The sequence below is a fragment of the Podarcis melisellensis genome (genome assembly GCF_964234715.1).
Source record: "Podarcis melisellensis genome assembly, chromosome: 6".
NCBI lineage: Eukaryota > Metazoa > Chordata > Lepidosauria > Squamata > Lacertidae > Podarcis > Podarcis melisellensis.
Genome location: NC_138538.1, coordinates 77,372,029 through 77,388,752, shown reverse-complemented (window position 1 = coordinate 77,388,752; position 16,724 = coordinate 77,372,029). Strand labels below are relative to the sequence as shown.

At 43.8% G+C, this 16,724-nt stretch overlaps 1 long non-coding RNA gene across 4 annotated transcripts in view; it reads left to right on the top strand.

Annotated features, from left to right (window-relative positions):
• Positions 1–16,724, top strand: part of LOC309372463 — a 143,849-nt gene that overhangs the window by 4,951 nt on the left and 122,174 nt on the right. Inside the window, exon 1 of one of the 4 annotated variants that reach the window (XR_014169501.1) lies at positions 9,597–10,026. The exons of the other annotated variants lie outside the window; for them this stretch is intronic. This is a non-coding gene — a long non-coding RNA (uncharacterized lncRNA). Of the gene's footprint in view, positions 1–9,596; positions 10,027–16,724 lie in introns of those variants that run through there. 4 annotated transcript variants of the gene reach the window in all.

The following is a 16,724-nucleotide window of genomic DNA, read 5'->3' as shown; positions in this document are numbered from 1 at the left end:
GAAGCAGTGTCTGGCTCCGCTCTGTCCTCACACTGCGATCCTTGGCACTCATCCCTGTCCTAGAATGGCTTTCTCCTTCTGACCCCACCCCTCCCCCCATGTTCACTCAAACCTCCTGCTTCTATCACCTCCCAGCTTGTCCCTTCCCCAGACTGGTCCTCTGTGTCCCACCACAGAGGAAGTCTTCTTCCTCTGTGTCATCCCTGGGGGGTTCTTGGGCGGGTGGCACCCACAACTCTTTCCCATCCAGCCAGTCCCCTAGGTGCCATCCATATATTCTGGGTCGTGACTCTCACCATCCCCAGCGAGCATGGCCAATATTCAGGGGTGATGGCAATTGTACAACAACATCTGGAGAGCACCACATCTGTATTGCTAAAGGAAATGTTGGTCTGGGGGTCCTCTGTGTCCTTGACAAAATCACTCTTGTTGGGTGGGATGCAGTACTGGGTGCTGAATGCAAAAACCAGAGAATTTTAGTTCTGCGTGCAGAAACAATTTAAGGATTTGCTTTGAGGCTTTGGTTCCCCATCCCGGTTCATTTCCCCCTTATTAAAATAAAGATGGTCAGCTTTTGGCTTCAGTGATTCACAATGAGTCTTGTAACTTGCCACACCTGTGCTAAACTGGCCAAGCAAGAATAGATCACAAAAAGCAGCCACTGTTTTAAACACTGTTTAATTGTAATAACATTTCAGGTATGCGTAATACATTCGGATAAAAGCCAATAACAATTACTGATAACAGTGAATTTAAAAAAAAATCAAAAAATCTTGAGACTTTCTAAGGATTATCTAGCTGCAATGATATGGTTTTCCCAACATCAAAATACAATTTTGTTTCTGCTCTTTCAAACATCAGGCACAGATACGGCTCATTAATTTGGGATTAAGCTGGTGGTTACTTACTGTAGCATGTGAATGATTTTCAAATATTCTTTGCCCCCATCCTTAAGAACAGCAGCATCCCATGTTGAGGATGATCCAAGGGGATGGGAGTTAAGCGCTACATGCTAAGCAAAATACACACAAACACTGTAATTTATCAGTGCTGACATATTTATTATACAATTTGTTCGGAGCAGACTCTTGCACCGTTTAAAATAAGCATTCTCAACATTCAGAGCAATTTATCTAACTCGCTTGGAACAAACTGTCCAGTGGGGCATGCTCAAATTTGTATACAATTTACAAAGTGTGTTGGACCCCTGTAGAGCTGCTAGAAGTTCTCCTTTTCAGTAAGTACTGAGTTGTTTTCTCTGATTTTATATATTAAGCAGGATTTATATACTGCTTAATCATAAAAAACCAAGCAGTTTACAGAAAGTACCGTATTTTTTGCTCTATAAGACTCACTTTTTCCCTCCTAAAAAGTAAGGGGAAATGTGTGTGCTTCTTATGGAGCAAATGCAGGCTGCGCAGCTATCCCAGAAGCCAGAACAGCAAGAGGGATTGCTGCTTTCACTGTGCAGCGATCCCTCTTGCTGTTCTGGTTTCTGAGATTCAGAATATTTTTTTTCTTTTCCTCCTCCAAAAACTAGTTGTGTCTTGTGGTCTGGTGCGCCTTATAGAGCGAAAAATACGGTATGTGTTATGTACTCAGTGGTCCGGACTAGGATTCTGTGCCTCTCTGTTCTGTCATGTAGCATTGTCAGGGTTTGGGTTGCTGGCATTGGCTCTTAAGCTCTGAGTTACAATTCGCAGCTTGGGGTTTTAGACAGCCAATCACGTTGAGAGTGTGAGTAGCCCAGGCCTTCAGAAATATGTACATTATTAGTTGCTTTGCCCCTGTTGCTCTGTTCTGCTTGCTCAATAAAGTATCTTGCTGTAATCACTACGTCTCACCTCGTAGAAACTCATGCATACTTCAGCATGCATTCAAATTAGCCTATCTCTGCCCCCCAGCCCAAAAAATTGTGGGATATTAACTAACAAATATGAAAATACATACTGTATGTTCATGTCTTGGTAGGCTTGCTTCTTATCAATGACATCTTCTGATATTTCCTGCTGTCTGGGAAGGCTGGTGACTGGTGTGGTGGAATTCTCTGAGGAATTCTCACACTATGACCCTCAATGTTATAAAATGCAAAGCCCATCTAAGATAGCTTCTTCGTGCAGGAGGGACTTTGTCCCAGATTTTATCTTGTGAACCAGCATGAGGTCTTATGATGATGCTGCTGATGATGATGATGTTATTCTAAAGCAGCAATGCGGCAGCAAGCAAAGGCTATAGCAGCCAAGACTGCTGCTTGTGGCTGGAAAGCCAAACAGGAAGTTTGTGACTGTTGCCATGGGAACAAAGGGGCAGTCCATTCTGTACTGAGCACCGGATGTTAGCTCAGTGGTTTTGTCATATGACCTGTGCTGGAAGTACATGGGTGGAGTTTTATTCTAACTGCTGATGAGTGCAGACACAGACATGTTTTCTCTGTACTGAAGAAAAAGACAGGAATAAAAGATGTAAATAGATTTCTGTCTGCTTCTTTCCCCTCCCTGGGGACACCAAAGGGGAGAGAGGAGCAGTTGGTGTGTTTTCCTCACAGCCTGAGGAAAATCGCCGGAACGGACCTCGCGTGTGTTTTATCCTGCCGGGAGTCGCCGGAGGGAGGTCTAAGGAATTCAGCCGGTGCCTGAACAGATAGGCACATACCTCTGAGACGGGCTTGAATTCCAACAGTGGTAGCAGACGCCGGTTGCTGTTTTCATCGACCTCTGCATCAAGAAGTGGCCTCCATGGAAGCCTGAGGTGAGAAAGCTGATCCTCTGCAGCCAGAAGCTGACCAGAAGAATCTGAAAGCCAAGCAACGGAGCCCAGGTATGAGTTTTTCGGGCTTAGAAGAGTGAATGCAGATTGAGTTATTCTCTGCTTCACGGGGAGCAGCGTTTGGGTAAAACAGCTCCAGTCAAAAGAGAAACCGCATTCCAAACATTCCTGTGGTTTCCTGTCCAAGGGATGGAATGCACTGTTGCTAAGCGACGCCCTTCAACGAAGGCCATGCCTCAGAGAGGAGAAGTGAAAGTTAAAATGGAATGTTTTGACTACACAGTCTGAAGAGCTCTTGGAAAATTCCAACGCAGCCAGCGTTGAGAGCTGCCAGGTGCACAGAGTGTAAACAAGCCAGCTATTGGATTTTAGAGGCTTGTGTTTGAGAGTCAATGCAAGGACTCAAAATGGATGCCAAGAAGGGGGGAGGCCTGCCTACTCCAGACCTCCTGACCAGTGCCAATTATGCATCTTGGTCTATTAAGATGAAGGCCCTGCTGCAGAATCAGAGACTGTTTGGGGTGATTGAGAACCCCATTCCAGCAGCACCAACACGTGCTTGGGAGTCACAGAATGTGAAGGCCAGAACTGCTATAATTCTGTGCGTGTCAGATTCGCAGTTGATCCACATACAAGATTTACTGCACGCGAAAGATGTTTGGGACACGCTGAGAAGGACACATCAGAGAGATGCAGGTTCTTCAGCGTTGCTGTATTTTGAGAAGCTGACCAACCTGAGGCTTGCGCCTGATGGAGATGTTCAAGCGCACCTGACGGAAATGAAATTTCTGCGTCAACAGATGGTGGAATGCAATTTCCGTCTGCAGGAGGAAGTGTTTTGCTTCATGGTGATCAACAGCCTGAATAGGACTTACAAAACGGTTGCCAGTCAGCTGGGGTCTCTCCCAGCAGCGGATCTCACTTCGGAGAGGGTCTTTGCCGTCGTGTTGAATGAACATGACAGACTTGCCGCCCTGGAAGTGAAGGACAGGGGGAGCAAAGAACGGAGTTCTAACGCCCCTACTGCTGTTGCTACTGGAGAAAGCGCTGAAGCTTTAAACGTTGTCCGATGCTACAATTGTGACCAGACTGGGCATCTTCAGCGGTACTGCAAGAAGCCACGTAAGAACAGAGGAGCCAAGGGAAGCTCCACAAAGTCTGAGGCGTCAGACAAAGGTCACACCAAGCCAAAGGCAAAGACTGCAAAGGCTTTGATGTCGCTAAAAGCCACACCAGAGGTGGGAAACTTCTTTATCCTAGACACCGGATGCACGCAGCATATGTGTCGACACAGAGGACTATTTTCTACGTTTGAGAAGCAAAGCTTCGCTGTGCAACTAGCCAACGGTCAAAAGCTGGAAGCGACCGGAATTGGGACTGTGTATCTTAAAAGTCTGAACTTGACTATAGACAATGTTTATTTGGTTCCAGAGTTGAAGTTTAATCTGCTCAGCGTTTCGCAGATTGCCAAGAAGGGACTAAAACTGTCCTATGATGATCAGAACTGCAAGATCTACAAAGATGGAGAGTTGTATCTTTCTGCCAAAGAGAAAGATGGACTGTATTTGTTGACTTTTGATCAAAGTGATTACATGAAATGTAATTCTTGTGATTCTAACATGATTTCTTTTACAGGTGTAGCCAAGAAGAACACCAAGCAGGTCACCTCGAGGGTCGACAAGGCACTTCAGCGGGTGTATGCTGATGTGATTGGTCCCTTAGCGCCTTCTAGAGGCAATGCGAAATATTACCTAATATGTGTTGATTCTTTTACAGGTTTTGTCTGGATTTATCTTTTGGAGAGACCGAAAGAAGCCTTAGAAAGGTTTAAAGAGTTTTGTGACAAGGTTAAAAACATGCATGATGCTGACATAAATTGTCTTTGCACAGATGAGAAGCCAATTTTTCTTTTACAGGAGTTCCAGAGGTTCCTGAAGAAGAAAGGGATTAGACACAAAATTGCTAGTTCCGAAGAAGCTTGGAACAAATGTGTCTGTAGTAGGGTGAACAAAGAATTGCAAAAGGGAATGCATGCGCAATTGCTTAGTTCACATCTGCCACATGAGTACTGGGCTGAGTCGCTAATGTCATTCTGTTACACGTGGTTGAGAAAATTTTCAAAAGAGTTGGGAAGTTCTCCTTTTGAGAAACTGTTCCACAGAAAACCTTCAGTTGCCCATTTCAAGGTTTTTGGGTCTCATGTGAGAACAGAAGCTCCAGGTGGGGTAAAGAATGCCAGAGGCATTTTTGTGGGTTATGAAAAGGGTCTCTACAGAGTAATTTTGTCTGAATCTGGAAAGGTGATTCTCACAAAATTTCTAGAGAGTGCTCCTGAACAGGAGAGAGTGATTGTTCACACATTTCCCACTGGTGATGATTCTGATGATGATGATGATGATGAGTTTGATCTTATTGAGTTCAGTACTACTGATGATGACAGCGATAGCTCAGACAGCTCAGTTGTCACGGTCATTGAGAGGAAATCTCACGTAATGACTAGACCCTCAGAAGAGGAGGATGAACCACTGATTAAGCTTAGTACTGGTTCTCCAGAGAGTTCAGAGTCTGAACCAGAAATCAAAGAAGAGCAGCACCTCTTACGTAGGTCTGAGAGAGCAACGAAGGGTGTACCACCCAAGAGGTATTCACAAGAGTTTGCTAACCTAGCTGTTGCTGTTGTAAACGACCAAGGTCAAATTGAAGCTGTGTCTGAGTCAGAGACAAAGGCACAACAGAGAGTTGCTAACCAAGGTAATGCAGAAGCACTCATTCCTTGGAAGTCACACAACCAGAGAGGTACATTGGTAAAACCAGTGGCGGGTAGTTCCAAGGGTGGAACTGAAACAACAGGGGGATGTTATAAGTATAACAACTGTTTGTTTTCTTCTCTGGATGACGCTTTGCTCGCAGCACGCATTGATACTTTAGGGGGAGTATGTTATTCTAAAGCAGCAATGCGGCAGCAAGCAAAGGCTATAGCAGCCAAGACTGCTGCTTGTGGCTGGAAAGCCAAACAGGAAGTTTGTGACTGTTGCCATGGGAACAAAGGGGCAGTCCATTCTGTACTGAGCACCGGATGTTAGCTCAGTGGTTTTGTCATATGACCTGTGCTGGAAGTACATGGGTGGAGTTTTATTCTAACTGCTGATGAGTGCAGACACAGACATGTTTTCTCTGTACTGAAGAAAAAGACAGGAATAAAAGATGTAAATAGATTTCTGTCTGCTTCTTTCCCCTCCCTGGGGACACCAAAGGGGAGAGAGGAGCAGTTGGTGTGTTTTCCTCACAGCCTGAGGAAAATCGCCGGAACGGACCTCGCGTGTGTTTTATCCTGCCGGGAGTCGCCGGAGGGAGGTCTAAGGAATTCAGCCGGTGCCTGAACAGATAGGCACATACCTCTGAGACGGGCTTGAATTCCAACAGTCAGGGAATTCCAAAGTGTGGGTGTTGCCACATTGAAATATTGATTCTTTGAAAGTGTGGAACAAACACTATGTGACACTTGTAAAAGTGCCAATCCCACAGATTGAAGTGTGTGTGTGTGTGTGTGTACAGTGCTTTTTTCTAAAAAAAATGTTTAGGGATACTCTCATTTTCCCACTCATATTGAAAAACTGCCCCACAATAAAGCCAAACTTAGATTCACAAAATGTTTAGGGGTATGCGTAACAGAAAAAAGCACCGGGGGGGGGCGGAGGGGAGATTGCAAGGAAACTGCTCCAAAAGTAGCATCTTGAATTTGAATTTGGCCCAGTAACAAATGGGCAGCCGATGCAGATTTTTGAGCAGAGGTGTGCATGATGACAAGGTCTCACTCCTGTCAGCAATCATGCTGTAGCATTTTGTGCCAGTTGCAGTAATTTCCTGCTGAAATCCCCCCCCCCCCCGCTTTAATACTACACATGTTCTAGTTTACTTTTGTCCCGCTTTTGTTGTGCTATGTCCTCTCTGGAAAGCAGTAGTATTGGCAAAGCAGCACAGAACAAAACAAGGCGGAAAAAGCCTAATACACCATTATTGTGTCAAAAACATGTTTCAGAATAAAGGTAAAGGGGCCCCTGACCATTAGGTCCAGTCGTGACTGACTCTGGAGTTGCGGCACTCATCTTGCTTTATTGGCCGAGGGAGCTAGCGTACAGCTTCAGGGACATGTGGCCAGCATGACTATGCCGCTTCTGGCGAACCAGAGCAGCGCTCGGAAACACTGTTTACCTTCCCGCCGGAGCGGTACCTATTTATCTACTTGCACTTTGACGGGCTTTCGAATTGCTAGGTTAGCAGGAGCAGGGACCGAGCAATGGGAGCTCACCCCGTCGCGGGGATTCGAGCCGCCGACCTGATTGGCAAGTCCTAGGCTCTGTGGTTTAACTCACAGCGCCACACCCACATAAAACACCAGTCCGGAGGGGCCCTGGATCTGTACCATTAGTTATCACGTGGTTCCAAGTATGTGTTGAGAAAAAGCTAGAAAGTGAGTTCAGGTGTACGACTTTGATGCTGGGCCACAGTTCAGGACTATGCCGATGAAGAAAAAGGCTTGCAGCAGTATCAGTTAATAGATAACATTGACCATTGAGGAAAATGCTAATTGGAGACACAGTTGCAGAGGGGGGGAAATTTGCCTCCTGCCCTGACAATGAATGGTTCAGCCCTTACTAATAGGTATGGTGAAGAGTCCTGCAATGCACCTCTGGGCATAAAGGATACATCAACACATGACCACCAGAATCCTCACAATATATTCAAGCTTTCCTTGCACACATGCCTACCCAGTCATACTGACATGGTTTTTTTCTAGCTATAAATAAGAGCACCTCTTCCGTTTCCTACCCATTAGATTGTTGTGCCTATATTTCAGCTTAGTAACTGCAAGGCATTTGCCTACTGACAAAACTTTAGTGAGCTGTCCAAATCATATAGTTTGCAATTGGCTGTGCTGGGTTTTTTGCTTTTGCTTTTTTGCAAGCAGAGATAAATAACCAGGACCATGTAAATCCATCTTTTCATATATCTCCATGCTGCCTTCCGATCTCACATTCTGTATACAGTTTTACCTCAGGTTAAGTACTTAATTTGTTCCGGAGGTCCATTCTTAACCTGAAACTGTTCTTAACCTGAAGCACCACTTTAGCTAATGGGGCCTCCTGCTGCTGCCGCGCCGCCGGAGCACGATTTCTGTTCTCATCCTGAAGCAAAGTTCTTAACCTGAAGCACTATTTCTGGGTTAGCGGAATCTGTAACCTGAAGCGTTTGTAACCTGAAGCGTATATAACCTGAGGTACCACTGTATTCCTCATACCCTGAAACAGTTCTTTTTCCCCTAGAAAAATAGGTGCAGGAACTCCCACTTTTTTCTTTTTCTTTTTTTTGAAGGACAACTCAAAGTTGTTGAGCTTTTTTGGGGTGGACGGGACACTTTTTTTAACCCCTGCCCAGTGGCAGAAAACCAGCACTGTAAAGAGAAGTGCTGGATAAAGTGGTTAGTGATTGAGAGTGGCAGCCACCATCTTCATTTCCCCAAGTCAGCAGCTCAGTCTGAAGGTTTCAATTTGCGGTCTCTCTTTCCATTCAGAAAATCCTCTCTAACCTAGCTTCCAGGTACGTCCTTTTTCTCATTCTCCAAAGCACAACTGTGTTGTTTTGAAATTAGCCTTCCATTCCCACATCTCCAACAACTCCTTCAGCATGGAACAATCAGATCTCTGTTTCCAACTGGCCCGGTGACAAGATAAGGGCCTCTTTTCTTCCAGACTAATACCTTATTACCAACTAATAGTTGCTTCAGGGTTTAGGATAAAAAGTAAAACTCACCACAGGGAGGATTTCAGAGACTGAGAGTAGCTTTCTGCCAAATGGTTCACGGCAGCTCAGCAATTATCCCATTCCTTTATTTCTCAGAAGGAAAGTACGCTCCCCAAGTCTCTTGCTATAAAACTGTGAAATCCATATATATATATATATATATATATATGCACATGCTGATTTAACATGAAAATTATATTCATTGTAAATGTTTTCCCGGCAATTTGCTTGTCATAAATGTCTATTGCAGTGAAAAATCTCGGTGGGGAACTGGATGTGTTTATTCCGTACGTAGCGATGATTTGCTTAAAAAAAGAAAAAAGAAGATACAATGACAATAGAAGTACAAATATTATGATTTTTAAATTCTCTGGAAAACTGAAATCAGAGTTAACTCAAACATCATTCCCACGCCGCAACTTTTAGAAATGTGTTACGTCTCCTATAGCGATTGCAGAACGCATTAGCATAAGATATGAACAAATAAAATAGCATGTCGTAGAGCTAATTCTAATTGCCCCAGCTAAAAAATGTGCCGTGTTTGCTGTCACCTGATATTCGTGGTCTGCAAGAATTTCCCCAGCCACTCTGTATGGCTTTCAGGCCTCCTTTCAGTGATTTCAGTCCCCTTTCACCCAAGATATTTTCAGGTGATGTAATTTTAAGTGACTTCTTCCAGGAACTCCTGACTTTTTCCAGCTGCCAGCAGGTATATATTTTGATATGAAGTTTAACTAAAATAATCATATATTCCTTCCTGCTTGCCTTGCTTTGTTGTTTCCCGGGTCATTCCACGTCAGTTCGACGCGGTCATGCCACCCACTTTCTTGGATTTTGATGAAACTTGGTGTAGACCCTTCCCTTATGGTTGAAAGAAAACCCCTTAATCCCCCCCATCACAAGGTCAAATTCCATTATATTGCAAGGGAAGACATAGACATAATCCATTCTTCCTTCGAAACCCGTTTCAGAGACGTGGACACACTCCCTGGAACTCGCAGATTTCCACAACTCTAAAAACCACTCAATTCTACAGACACAATTGAAGCAAGAAGAATGAGCATTAATAAAGAACCCTCCCTCACTTTCAACGTCAGGACCTTCCCCAAACTTCCCATGAATGCGGATGATCTGTATCCTGGATGTTTTGTCGCTTGCAAGCATGATCATTTGTGGTACTTTGGAATGATATCAGAGATTAATCAAGACAAAGAAGATCCTTTTGTAAAATTTCTTCACCCTAATGGACCTTCACCTTCATTCTGCGGACCATGCCATGACGATTCTTGTGTAATACGGTTCCTCATATGCTTGGTATTGTACAATTCCCACAGACAATAACTGGCAGAAAATACTTCTTTCCCAATGAGTGCATGGTGTTGAGGGAAGAAAAAATGAAAAACTTACAGGTGATACTGAGGCTACAGCAAAGACACTGAGGAACATTGAACTTGTAAGGTAATCAACTGTGATGAGAGCTGGCAGAGCGTGTAAGCGGCTCTGCTTGCTTTACAATCAGCTGGGAGGAGGTGCGGAAGGGGCTGAAGTCTGTCCGTCCTCCTGCCTCGCTATAAAGCAACCAGAGCAAGAGCTGCTTACACACGTGTAAGCGGTTCTCCCTTTGCTTGCTTTAAAGCTAGCCACGGAGGAGGGAAGGAAGGAGAGCCATGGCTGCCGTCTGTCCCTCCTCCATGGCATTCGCTTCATAAGATACACAGACATTTCCCCTTACTTTTTAGGAGGAAAAAATGCATCTTATGGAGCGAAAAATATGGTATACATTTTTAAAGGCATTTATAAAATCTTTCTAAATCTTTATAAAATCTGTGTAAAATTTCAAAGAGATCTGATCATTGGTTATGGAGAAAAAAAATAAAATGTACAAAAGGCCGAGGATTTCAAGAGGGACAGAGACGCAGATTTCACGAAACTTTGAAGTGCTATAAAATCGAAATTGTTTGTGATGAGGGGGAGATAAGGGGTTTTCTTTCAACCATAAGAGCAGGGTGTACACCAAGTTTCATCAAAATCCGAGAGTGTGAGTGGCAAAACCCGTGTTTTTTGCATTGATTTGATGTGGAATGTGTCTATTTTTGTGCTGCACACCCCTTGGAAGTTGGTAGTAGCTTCCTCTCATTCTGTGGCAACTGGATGTGCAAAACTAGTGACAAGCATTCATCCTGATTTGTTTGCAGGGAAATTAGAAAACATGGACTAGTTCATGAAGTTAGATGGTGTTGTGTCAAAGCAAGTGTTACCACACACCTACCGGTGCTTTTTCCTGTCATTTTCCTTGTAGCAAAAAGACCACTGTTTCGGGGAAGCAGGTTTGTTCCCAAGACCTCCCAATCAATCTTAATTGCTCAACCTACAATTGGCTGTATGTAATTAAATTCCATCCCAAAATTGTGACAGCCTAGAAGCAGCCCAGAGGGGACGCAGGTGGTGCTGTGGGTTAAACCACAGAGCCTAGGACTTGCCGATCAGAAGGTTGGCGGTTTGAATCCCCGTGACGGGGTGAGCTCCCATTGCTCGGTCCCTGCTCCTGCCAACCTAGCAGTTCGAAAGCACATCAAAGTCCAAGTAGATAAATAGGTACCGCTCTGGCAGGAAGCTAAACGGTGTTTCCGTGCGCTGCTCTGGTTCGCCAGAAGCGGCTTAGTCTTGCTGGCCACATGACCCGGAAGCTGTACACTGGCTACCTTGGCCAATAAAGCGAGATGAGCGCTGCAACCCCAGAGTCGTCCACAACTGTACCTAACGGTCAGGGGTCCCTTTACCTTTACCTTTTAGAAGCAGCCCAGAGCTGTGACAATGAAATCCCTTGAAACCAGGAATCTGCCTGATTTGATGGGGAGAGGGAGTTGTGGTTCTGAGCTCTTTTGTATATCTCATAATGTTGTAGTCTGCTGAAGATATCTACCGGTAATTTGGCACAGTATTAATAGGTCCGTATGCAGGTAAATGTGGGGCATTTTTTCAGCTGGAACTTGCCAGAGGTCAGTTCCGGCACCACTCAGGTGGGCACCTTTGCCATTACAAGAGAACAAGGGAGGCGTTTGTGGTGAGTTCTGGCACCTCTTTTTCTAGAGAAATAGCACTGGTAGATGTATCAGATTTCCCTCCTCTACTACACACTGATCTGCTTGATAGTACTTGGTGGGGATGTCAAATTTTAGGTGTCAGTGTTTGCTCTGTATTTCCTCTCTTAGATGGGGCAGTTTATTTTATTTTAATGCATAACTAAAGAATAAAAAAGGAGACATGAAATGAAATTTAACATTGACAGTAAAGTTGCTACACATTCATGCCAGCTGAAGAGAGATCCTGGAATTTAACAATGCCTAGATCTAATAAACCACATAAGTGTCCTTTTCCGGGAAGATTCATTCCCATTTATTATTATTTTTTAAAGTGAGGCATACAATTCCATCTGACAGCTTCTTGCTTAAATGTCACAAAGACGGCCCAAATTAAATCATGCCTCCCATAGTCTGCAAACCCCAGAGATCCATTCCAAAATATTGTATTTTAAAGATAAGCTCCGCTCCCCCTTTCTCTTTTCCCCACGTCGCAAATCGCACACATCAAGTGTTGCAAGGAGGATTATGAAAAAGTACTAGCTGTGGGGTGGTTTCAGAAATTTCAATGCTTGTAAAGGGAACCTCAGGCTGTTAGCATGTTTTTTACTTTCTTTGACAGCGAGTAAATGTTCTGTGGCAGGGCAAATCTACAGGAAATAAAATTTTATGATGCACCGTAGCCGTAGTGGTTATATATCTATACGCTGCTGGCAGCCCATCAAAAGATACACATTTTCCATGTGAGATATATATATATATATATATATATATATATATATATATATATATATATATGCGCGCAAGCAGCTTGACTCCTGTAATCATAAACGCGGACAAGTGTACTCTGCATACACGTACCAGATGATGCCAATTTCCTGTAATAGAGTGGGTCTGCTACCGGATCCGGCCAATAAGATCAAAAAGCCCTGAAAGGCAAAAGGAAGTGCATTCGGTTCTGCCTAAATTTGGAGAGCAAACCACTTGGTTTCACATAAAAGGAAGCTCCTCCAGGCATATTACTCTAAACCTTCCTGCCTTCCATCGTGTTCGGAGGCTTTTTGGAATTGGATAAGTGTGCTAGCTCATTATCTCTCTGGCTGCCCAAGCCATGCCAACCAAATCTAAGGCCAAATCCTCTCACATGGCCTGCTAGCCACAGTCCGTTGTAACAAGGTAGACTCAACAGCCATTGTTCATACGGATGTATTACCTTGGCTGCAAGATTGGCACAGGCGTTTCACTCATTACAAAGTAACTAACCTGGGTTTGTTAATGAGCGGCTCCTGACTCTCTGTAGGTCTCCTTTGCACAATTCAATTTTAGGTGTGCGCTTATGAAAAATGGCCAAGGGGGATACCTCATGCTGCATGAGAAGTGTGTCACACTGAAGTAAAGAAAGGGACAGACACACAGACAGTAGATGAACTGGTTTTTATTTGATTTTTTAAATGGAGGCCAGGGCAAATTTCAGTGCAGGATTTAAGAGAATAAAGGTTTGCGTGCTCTTGGTTGGGAGATGGAACTTGGAAAGACAGATGGAACAGGAGAGAGAAAAGGTAAATTTCTCACATTGGTTTATTTAAATAACTGCCCTCATTCTTCAGCTGTGGAGTTTGAGGGCTGTGTTTTTATTTGCAGTGCTTTTAATAAGAGTGGTTGGCCATTCCTATAAGTCTTCCTCACCTCAAATATTCTTGTTTAGACCAGGATGGTCCAACTTTTCATACCGTGAGCTGCAAGAGTACATGGAACCCCCAGGCTATCACTGTCTTGTGTTAGGGGAGGAGTAAAGCCAAAATTTTATGCCCCCCTCTCCACCCAGCTTTCAGGAGCCTGGGATTAGGAGGCCTATTTCTTTTACACAAGGCCTTTGGATAGGCCTGTTGCCAACACTGTCGCTGGATCTCTATGTGCTTTCTTCTTGGTGATTTATTGTTCTTGTTGCATGGTGTAATTGGATGGTGGTAATGTTCTGAGCAGCTTAATTGTATTTTATTGGTTTATAGGAGCTACCTTTTTGGGGGTGGGGTGAGAGTGTGTGTTTGGCTTTAAAGGGCAGAAAGAAATTATATCCATGTGGATGCAACTGCCTTGCACAAGGGATCAGCAGAGAGCCCCATCTTCCTTACCTGGGCTGGCGCAGGAGCAAGATCATACCATCTAGAGCACCAATGTTTGCTTCATACAAAAGTCCCAGGTGTTCATCCTGTCATCCCTCTCCTCAGGTCAGACGTGCATCAGGTAGGAATATCTTGTGGACTTGAGTCCTAAGGAGGAGAGTGACAGCTAGATGAAAACAAGGCATCTCCACATGGGCCTCATTGTTTGTTTTTTAAGTGTACGAAACACTTTAAAAGAAAATGAGAATGCAAATCAAACAAGCCTGCAGCAGGACTCACACTCACTATGTATCCCATCCCCTTAATACATAAAAAAGAAAGTGGGGGGAGCAAAAGATGGGCTCATCTGCTGCTGAGGGCCAGAAGGGCCTTGTCTGCCTCTTTCCATCTGGGCAGAGAGGGCTCCATTTTTGTTTTTTAAATTGCTTTTATTTTTTATCTATGCCATTTTAAATTGTAATTGATATGCTGTATTCTTAGTTTTAGATTTTATGATTTATGTGGAAATTGTTTTCCATTTGGTTGTGTACTTTTTGGAAATTGTTTTCCATTTGGTTGTGTACTTTTATTTATTGCTTATGACTTTTGTTATGTTGGTAATTATGTAAATCTGGTCGTGTTGTAAGCAGCCTTGATCATTGTTTTAACTATGGAAAGGCGGCATACAAATAAAATGATGATGATGATGAAAAGAAGAATGAGATCAGGAAGATTGAAGGGAAGGTGAGGCAAGCCACAAGAAATACCTAAAACTAGGGGGAGGCTAGGATTCAAAAAGATCTACACATTCAGACCTGAGAGCAGCAAAATTAGTGTCAGGTTTATTAAACACTGTTCCTAATAGCTAGCATGTGACACTGTGCATGCAACCAGGTGCCAATTGAGAACGAGGAGGGGCTCTTGTAATGACTCTTCCCATGCTCAGTCAGCATAAGAGTCGATCTTGCCCTGAACACAGGTACGGAAAATGCTTTAATTAGGAACGGAGTATCCAGATAAAAGAAATTTGCCTGGGAGAGATGCTTCTCCTGTGTTTTTGCAAACCGTGAGATCAGCCGGTGCATTGCTTTCACCTTGGGAACAAAGATCATTCTGGCTTTCCATGAGGCTCCCTTTCATTTACCAGCTATGATAGATAAATAGATAAAGAGAGAGAGAGAAACAGAGACACAGAGAGAGATTTGTGTGTGTGTGTATCTCGCATACTGAGAGAGAGAAATTCAGGGCAGCGCTGAGGGGGAAAGTGATAGAAGCCCAAGCTGTGAAAACATCCTCGTTAGACCCACCAATAAAAAATTTAAGATAATTGTAAATCGGTGGTGTTGTCAAGAAAGCAATGGAGAGTGCAAAGGCCCTGTTTCAAAATGGTGGGGGGCAGCTTGCATTGAATTAAGGAGACTAGCAAGACAGACTGGAAGGGAACAGCTGCTGCTCCTCAGCACCACCATATGTGGATCTGTATGTTCAAGAGAGCACAGGGACTTTGGTTTCCTCGGGTTGTGCTCAGCAGGTCTATTAAGAAGGTGATCTTTCCATTTTCGGCAAGAGGGTAGCAACTCCCACAGAGATAGAAGATAAATTGCTGTGTGCATTAATTACACTGTGTGCTGGGAAGTCTGAGGTGAAAGACATTCAAAAAGGACAGCTTTGGGCAGGGCTAGGACATCATGCCTTTGTTGCCAGCTTCTGAGATTAGCCTGGCAGTGCTGCACTCAAGTTTTCGCTAGAAGCTTGAATTCACTTAATTATGAGATGATCCCTCTTTTTTACTTGAACAAAAAAATAGGGGGGAGGGGCATTGGCCCTTGGGTATTCTTTTGGCAGACGTGATCTGAAACTTACACACATAATTCCTACTGTCTTCCAGTGTTTTGAGTGATCGCTGATCAATCAGAGGTGGATTTTCTCAAGACGAGGGTAATTGTGCAGGCATGCAAGTCCCGTCATTCCTCAGTACTTGAGGACTGGGAGTCAAAGGTGTAGGATGGCTCCAATGAAAAGCGATGGGGATGGAGAGGAAGTGAAAAGGCAGCCTATGGTGTCATGGCCCGTTCAAACATGCAAGTCATTTCTTTCTCAGAGAAGAATATTAAATAATCGACAAGAGAGAGGCATATAAAGATTAACTTTTGGAATGACAAAATAAGTGATAATATAGTTCTGTATAATGCTTTCCCACCCATATTATTTTGCGTTCTTTTTTCCTTAGATACAGTGGTACCTCGGTTTACAAACTTAATCCATTCCGGAAGTCCGTTCTTAAACCAAAGTTGTTCTTAAACTGAGGCGCTCTTTCCCTAATGAGGCCTCCTACCACCAGTGCCCTTCGACGGTTCGGCATCCGTTCGTAGACCAAGGTAAAGTTCGCTAACCGGAACACCTACTTCTAGTTTTGCATAGTTCGTATACCGAATAGTTTGTTAACAAAACTGTTCTTAAACCGAGGTACCACTGTATAGCCGCAATTATAACCTTCCTCCTTTCTTGTCCAAACAAAGGCTGTGAGGAAACGCTTCTGAACCTGTGCATGCAGAAACTGCACAAAACAAAATATATGCAAGCCAAGCCATTTCTTTGAGCTGCAGTTAACAAGTGATGAATGTGCCATACCCTCCAACATTTATCCAATGAAAATAGGGATGTTCTATTCCATAGTAGTAGTAGTAGTAGTAGTAGTAGTAATTTTATTATTTATACCCCACCCATCTGACTGGGTTGCCCCAGACACACTGAGTGGCTTTCAACATATAATAAAACACTAAACATTCAACTTCCCTATACAAGGCTGCCTTTAGATGTCTTCTAAAGGTTATCTCCTTGGCTCGGGGGGTCATATAACTCCATACCCTCCAACATTTATCCAGTGAAAATAGGGTTGTCCTAAGGAAAAGCAGGACATTCTGGGATCAAATCAGAAACCGGGATGGCTTCTGTAAATCAGGTACTTTCCCTG